Raw genomic sequence first — 8,236 nt, forward strand, 5'->3', positions numbered from 1 at the left:
CTCTCTCTTTGATCTTCAATACAATGTCCTCCTCGATCTTCTCGGAGTTCTATCCGATGTAATCTTCTTGTATGGTGTGTTTGTTGGGATCCGATGAATTGTGGGTTTATGACCAGATTATTAAATGAAAGTAATTGAGTCTTTTCTGAACTTTATTATGCACTTTGTTATAGCTTTGTATTTCTCTCTAGTCTATCTGTTTGGTTTGGCCAATTAGATTGATTTATCTTAAGTGGAGAGGTGCTTTGTAATGGGTTCAATCTTGTGTTTCTCAGCGAGTGACAAAAGGGGTAGCGAGGCACGTATTGTATTGTTCCTATTAAGGGTAAAACGACAAGGTTTAATCATATTGCTTGAGTTTATTTTGTCTACATCATGTCATCTTGCTTAAGGCATTATTCTATTTGTTATGAACTTAATACCATAGATGCATGCTGGATAGCGGTCGGTTGGTGGAGTAACAGTAGTAGATGCAGGCAGGAGTCGATCTACTCGTCATGGACGTGATGCATATATACATGATCATTGCCATGAATGCGTCATAACTATGCGCTTAACTATCAACTGCCCAGTAATTTGTTTACCCATTGTATGCTATTGTTTCGAGAGAGAAGTCTCTAGTGAAAACTATGTCCCCCGGGTCTACTTTAATCATATTATAAAAACCAAAAATACCTTGCTGTAATTTATTTTGGTTTTTTTACAATTTATCTATCTACCTATACAAGATTTGATCCTTGCAAGTTACGAACTCCAGGGGATTGGCAACCGTTGTTGTAGGGTGAAACCCTAGGGAATATGTTTTCACACTAGGAGGGGGGAGGATGAACACAAGTACACAAGGGGAAAAATCATTGTCGAGGACCCACTCAGTAGCTTTGGGTTGTTCATCCTGCAGATGAATTAGTGCAGCTTACGAACCCACATACTTCATCAGTGAAGAATATGACATTAATTTCATCAGATGGAATTTCATCAATAGTATAACTGATATAACAATATGAGGACGTGAGAAATGAGTAATCCATTTCTTCATGATTAGCTTGCGTCCATTGAAGCATATTCAGGTCTCCAGCAAATTCTTCAGACGATTAAGTTCGTCTGGAGACCTCACACTGCATAAGAGATTAGTTATTTTTCTTCACCACCCACATCTGGAGGGGTGGCAAAGATTTCATCATTCTGCGAGCTCCATAAGAGAAAGATGGCATTGAAGCCAGTGCACTTCGTTTCACAGAAGAGGGATTAGGGTAATCATATGAACAAGCAAAAAAATTCTTCGAGGACTTACGAACATAATGGTTTGAAGAATAATGCACATATTCATATCCTTTAGAATTTCCCTGCAAAATAGAAGTGTTAGCACGATGATGTTCATATGAGGATTTGGATCCATGTGAGGAATTTGATCCAGATGAAGAATTTGGTCCATATGAGGACTTGGATCCATATGAAGATTTTGATCCATATGAAGAATTTGATCTGGGGTTCCTATTCTTCATACATGGTGTCATGATGACATTCACCTGAAGACTTTCAAGGCACCTTTTGGGAACCCAAATTTTCTACATAGGGGGACCGTTCCTGTAGTTAGTTCCAACATATCGAGCAAATACTTCACCATTCTGATGTTTGAACAGTTTATAATTGGAGTCAAATGACTCATCAGAGGAATATGAAGATTCACAAGTAAAGCCAGATAAAGTGCATGGATCTACGGGAGGTACTTTCACAGCAACCCATGAGGTTTTGGGATACTGCTCAGGTTTCCAGTAGGTCCCATCAGCATTGAGCTTCCTCACAAAGGCAATACCCTCTTTCCTAGGGTTCCTGTTCAAGATCTTCTCTTTGAGCACATCACAAAGAGTCTGATGCCCTTTGAGGCTTTTGTATATGCCTGTCACATACAATTCCTTCAACCCTGTATTATCATTAGTGATACTTGGGGTATCCTTAGGTGAGGAATCTATGACCACAGAGATAGTTGAAGAATTTGCAGCAATAGAAGCATTTGGACATTCCGGTGAAGAATTAGAAGATTCACGCTCAATGCATTTCAAATGGTGGAATGAATTCTTCCTGAGTGGAACTGATCTGTTGAGCAAGCAATGAATTGTTTTCCTTCTGAAGATCTTCATAACACACTTTTAACTTCTTAAGATCTTGCTTTCTTTGAAGAAATTCATAAGAAAGCTTCTCATGATCAGCTAAGAAAGAGCTATGATGACCCTGAAGGTTGTCAAACTTAAACTGAAGTATCTGAAGATTATCAGTCAAAGTCTTAATTCGATTCAATTCCTCACCCAACAGGTCATCGCTTTTGTCTTGTAGATTTTGAACCTTTTCCAAAGCCTTTTGTTGTTTGACAGCAATCTTAGCAAGTTTGGAATAGCTAGGTTTGAGATTGTCATCAGATTCATCCTCACTTGATTTAGAGGGGGAATGTTTGAGTACCTTGGCACCTTTTGCCATGAAGCAATAGGTGGGAGGATAGTCATCGACGCTCTTGTCAGCAGTGTTGGGGAGGTCCTTTTCTTCAACATTGAAGATGGACTTGCTGACGTAAGCAATAGTGAGGACTAGGCTTGCCACACTAGAGTCTGACTCCTCAGATTCCTCCTCTTCCACATTTTCCTCAGATTTAGATTCAGGGTCCATTTCCTTGCCAATAAATGCCCGAGCCTTCTTGGAACTGCTCTTCTTGTGAGATGAAGACTTTGAAGATTTTGATGATGAGGAGTTTGAAGATTTCTTCTTCTTCTTTGAGTCATGAGAATCGTCATCTTTGTACTTCTTCTTCTTTGATTCCTTTTCCCACTAAGGACAATCAGACATGTAGTGACCAAGTTTCTTACATTTGTGGCAAGTCCTCTTCTTGTAGTCACGGGATGAGGAATCATCACTTCTTGAAGATTTTCCAAAGCGTCCACGCCAAGAGAACTTATGGAATTTCTTCACGAGCATTGCTAGCTCCTGGCTCAGTTCTTCAAGATCACCAAGGCTGCTACTAGAATCTTCACCTTCAGATTCAGAGACTGCCTTGGCCTTCAGTGCGCGTGATCTTCCATAGCCCGGCCCATAGAGGTCTCTCTTCTCAGCAAGCTGGAACTCATGAGTATTTAGCCTCTCGAGGATATCAGCGGGATCTAGTGACTTGTAGTCTCCTCGCTCTTGAATCATCAGTGCAAGGGTATCGAATGAGGAATCAAGTGATATCAGCAATTTCTTCGCCACCTCATGATCGGTGATGTCAGTGGCACCAAGTGCTTGAAGCTCATTTGAGATGTTAGTGAGGCGATCGAAGGTTTGCTAAACATTTTCGTTGTCGAGTCTTTTGAAGCGGTTGAAGAGATTGTGAAGAACATCAACTCAGGAGTCACGTTGAGTGGAGACTCCTTCGTTGACCTTGTACAACTTATCCCAGATCAGCTTTGATGTTTCCAAAGCACTCGCTCTGCCGTACTGTCCTTTTCTTAGATGACCACATATGATATTCTTTGCTTGAGAGTCGAGTTGCTTGAATCTCTTCACGTCAGCAGCATTCACAGACGGAGTGACCGAGGGAACACCATGTTCCGCAACATACCAGAGATCATTATCAATTGCCTCAAGATGCATGCGCATCTTTCTTCCAGTAGGGGTAGTCCATCCCATCGAAGGTAGGACACCCAGCCAAGAACTTGATCATTCCTGCAGTCGACATAACTAAAACTCCAGGTGGTTAAACCAAAATCACACATAACAAGGGAGTACCTTGCTCTGATACCAATTGAAAGTGCGTTATATCGACTAGAGGGGGTGAATAGGCGATTTTTACAAATTCGTCACTGAGGAATTTCTAGGTGAAGAAATTCCTAAGTAATGACACACCAGCAGCAGAATAAGTACTCAGGGTAAGCATAACAGAGAAAAAACATAGTCATCATGATGAAATGAAAGACAAACACAGAGTATAGGTAGCGTGAAAACAGGATAAGAAGGCTGAAGACTAAGTGACTGAAGAAATAGGATTGAGGAAATAGATAAAGTCTTCAGTCAAAGTCCTCAAATAGTAATGATTAGGTTCATCAACACATGAATGAGGAAATGAAAGGGTTGAGGAAATAGAACCAGTTGGCTTGGTGAAGGTAATGATTCGGTAGAACAGTTCCAACTGTTGTGACAGTTGTACGTCTGGTTGGAGCGGCTGGGTATTTAAAGGTGAGGACACACAGTCCTCACCGTATTCTCCTTGAGCTAAAGTCACACAGACCTCGCCCAATCACTCATGGTAAGTCTTCAGGTGACTTCCAAACCTTCACAGACTTGGTCACTCGGCAATCCACCATTCCTCTTGGATGCTCAAACCATGATGCCTAACTATCTGGAGGATACAAAGTCCTCAAAGGTAACAAGTGTCGGTTCCACACAGGAACAATCTCTTCAGTGGTGCTCAATCACTTTGGGTTGTAGGTGTTTGGGTTTTGGGTTTTTCCTCACTTGATGATTTTGGCTCAAAGTCCTTAGAGGATGGGATGCTCTCAATGACAAGTGTCAGTTTCTCTCGGAGCAGCCAACTAGCTAGTGGTTGTAGGGGGCGGCTGTTTATAGCCTAGGGAGCAGCCCGACATGATAAGACATAAATTCCCTTCAATGATATGACCGTTAGGTGGGTAGATATTTTGGAACAGCTGGCGCATAGCACAACGACGGTCGGATATTTGAGGCTCAAAGTCCTCGGGGCTATCATGTTCCTCACTGTGTAGGCAATCCGCACTGGCGAATTCCTAACTCCTCAGTCAGGACAAATTCCTGAGAGACCAGAAGATCTTCGTCTCTATCACTGAAGAAATTGACTGAACTGATATGAGATTTCCAATGGCTTCACTCGAAAGGATTGGGTAGGTGTAGGATTTTGAGATGAGCATCACTTGGAAATCACTTTCCTTAGTATTAACTCAACCCCCTTTAACAGTATGGTGTTTCCTATGACTCAAGAAAGAGAAAATGAAACTACGAAAACAAAAGTCTTCACGCTTCATAATCCTCGCATGAATATCCAAGTCTTCAAGGCCACACCAATTTCTTCACTTTCAAAATCTTCAGGAGAACCAAAGTCTTCAACTGAAGAAATACATTTTTAGGGGTCGACTTTCATCGTAAATATCAAACTCCACATCAACTTATAGAGCCTTGTACACTCACAAACATATTAGTCCCTTAACCTACAAGTCTTCAATACACCAAAATCACTAAGGGGCACTAGATGCACTTACAATCTCCCCCTTTTTTGGTGATTGATGACAAATAGGTTAAGTTTTCAACGGGGATAAACATATGAAGTGTAAATGCTAATATTGAGGAATTTGATTGCAAGATATAGAAGAACTCTCCCTGAAGATGTGCATATTTGAGGAATTTGCTTTGGATAGCAAATGCACATTGTAGAGTAATATCATGGAGATCTCCCCCTATATCTTGTAATTCATACACGCATTTGACATATCATATGAAGAATTTGAAATGCATGATGAAATATTGTGTCTGACGAATTTCAGCATGCGTGCATTTAAGTACTTGAGGAAAAAAAGCATGCAGAAAGCAGTCAAAAGTATCAGACCACCATAGAACTTAAGTTTACAACTCGGCAAAGCAAACACTTCAGAAGAACAAGAGTTGTAACTTAACCAAAAAAATGTCCATATAATAGACCCGCTTGAAGACTAACTCAAATTTCTCCCCCTTTGCCATCAAATGACCAAAAGGGACGAAAAATGAGGACTAACGCCCCTGAAGAATATCATCATGATGTCGATGGAGGAGCACTAGCGTTGTTGGGATCGTCCATTGATGTAGGGCCTGCCGCAGTGTCATCCAAATCTTCAGCTTCGTCTGTCTCGCACGATGAAGAATATGAACTGGCAACCAGCTGAGGAAGTTTGACCTTCTTGAATTTCTTTGATGGTGGCTGAGACCAGTCAAAGTCTTGTTGGAAGTCCATCTCCTTGATTTCATCATCAGTGTATAGATGCGAAAGAATAGCCCAGGTGCGGTTGAAGACTTGATGCAGATAATGGTGATTCTTCTTCACAGTGTTTTGAGTAACGGTCATGTTCTGAAGAATTGCACCAAACTGACGCTTGACCCACTTGTGATTTCTATCCACTTTCTGATGAAGATTGAGGAGAAGCTCACGATTAGTCATCACATGCGGAGCAGTGTCTTGAGGATTTTGCTTTAAAGCTTTGGCGGCAGAATCTTGCATTGCAGAGTCATCATTGGTCGAGTAGGATGCAACCTTGCGAAATTGACCATCCAGAGGACGAGTGCCTTCATCAATGACCGCTGCTTTTCCCTTCCCATCAACTGAGGAAATAGTCCGTTTGAGGACTTCAATTGGGGGCAAATAGCTGAGGTGATTCTGAAAGTCAGCCTTGTAATGAATTGAAGACCTTGATCTGATGAATTTCATGATCCAGGGAGCGTAAGGCTTTAACTCAAAAGGTGACAGAGCAGCATTGACCAAAGTCCTCATTAAGAAATCATGGTAGTTGATGGGAATACCATGCATGATGTTAAAGAGCAGATTCTTCATGATGCCAACAACTTCTTCTTCATCTGAGTTGTGGCCCTTAATTGGACTGAGGGTTTTGGTTAATATGCGGAATACTGTCTGCGGCACATAAGGCAATTCCTTCACGAGGAATGTGGTCCTTGGAGCTTGGCCAGCCTTCAAGGCTTCATCAGTACTTGCATCATATGATTTGATAATTCAGGTTCCTCATAATGTTTCAGTGCACCTTCAGTGGGAGGACTGACTGGGACGGCATGAAGCAATTCAGATGTCGAAGCTTTGTAGTGAGTATTTTCATTCATCCAGTCCAGTACCCATGAATTCACATCTTCAACATTTCCTGTGAGGTGCAAAGTAGCATAGAATTGAAGAATAAGTTCTTCATTCCAGTCGCAGATCTCAGAACAAAAGTTCAGAAAGCCAGCATCATGAAGAACACTGAGAACAGGCTGAAAACAGGGCAGTGACTCCATGTCCACATGAGGAATTTGCTGATGTTCAAACACCTTGTCCTTGTCAAATAGAATTGTTGAGTAGTAATTCATCTGACTTGTTATCCAGAAGCGCTTGTGGTGAAGTCTTGCAGAGTCATATGGATTTAAATCCGTGAAGAAATGATGCTCAACAAAGAAGTCATCAGCTTTGAATTTTTGCTTCTTGGAATGAGGATTCTTTTGTTTGGGTTGAAGATTTTCAGCTGAAATCTTCACAGCCTCTTGATGCACAATATCTGGAGCCACAGACTGAGGAATATCAACAGCAGTATCTTCCGTAGTCTTGGCCTCCATTTCTGCAGCATTAGCAGCTGGAGCTTCTTCTGGAATGGAGTGAAGAGAAGCTTGACGTCCTTCAGAACCCATATGAATTTCCTGAGTTTGACTAGGGGACTGAGGAATTTGCTATATAGGAGTGGTCAGAGGAGAATTGGGATGTTGTCTTTCCCAATAGTCATCGTTCAGCACAGGAGTTGTAGACCCAATGTCCACATCCTCATCTTTAGCGTCAATTTCTTCAACGTCTGCCTCTTCAGCAATGAACTGAGGCACGAGCGATGATACCTGTAGTGGTGAAGGGATCACATCCACTTCAATTTCTTCATCCAACCGCTCTGACATAGCAGTAGAGGGATTCTCTTCATCACTGTCATCAGGGATGATATATTCCTCACCGAAGGGAACAATCTCCTTTGATGGCATGCTTGAGAGAGGAACAACATCAATTGGGTTGGTGAATGAGATTTTCAAAGTATTCGCTTTCTTGTGAGCAGAAGACTCTAAGGTTGCAGATGCTTTCCTTTTCTTCACAGCTGCCCTTTCGGCAGCCTTAGTTTTCTTTGCTTGTGATGTAGAAGGAAGGTTGATGCTTTTCATCTATGATGGATTTTCAGGAGGAGCAGATGAAAGAGGTGATGCGTCTTTGTCGTATCAAACGGAGTACAAACGGGGTAAAAATGGACGGAGAATATTTTTGGAATATTTATGAATTTTGGGAAGAAGAATCAACGTGAGACGATGCTCCAGGGGCCCACGAGGTAGGGGGCGCCCCCCAGGGGGTGGGCGTGCCCCTGGCCCTCGTGGACACCCCGTAAGGTGGTTGTTTCCCTTCTTCCGCCGTAAGAAGGTAATATCCGGAAAAAATCATGTTCAAAGTTTCAATCCAATCGGAGTTACGGATCTCTGGGAA

This window comes from Triticum aestivum, chromosome 6B (genome assembly GCF_018294505.1).
Source record: "Triticum aestivum cultivar Chinese Spring chromosome 6B, IWGSC CS RefSeq v2.1, whole genome shotgun sequence".
NCBI classification, from domain to species: domain Eukaryota; kingdom Viridiplantae; phylum Streptophyta; class Magnoliopsida; order Poales; family Poaceae; genus Triticum; species Triticum aestivum.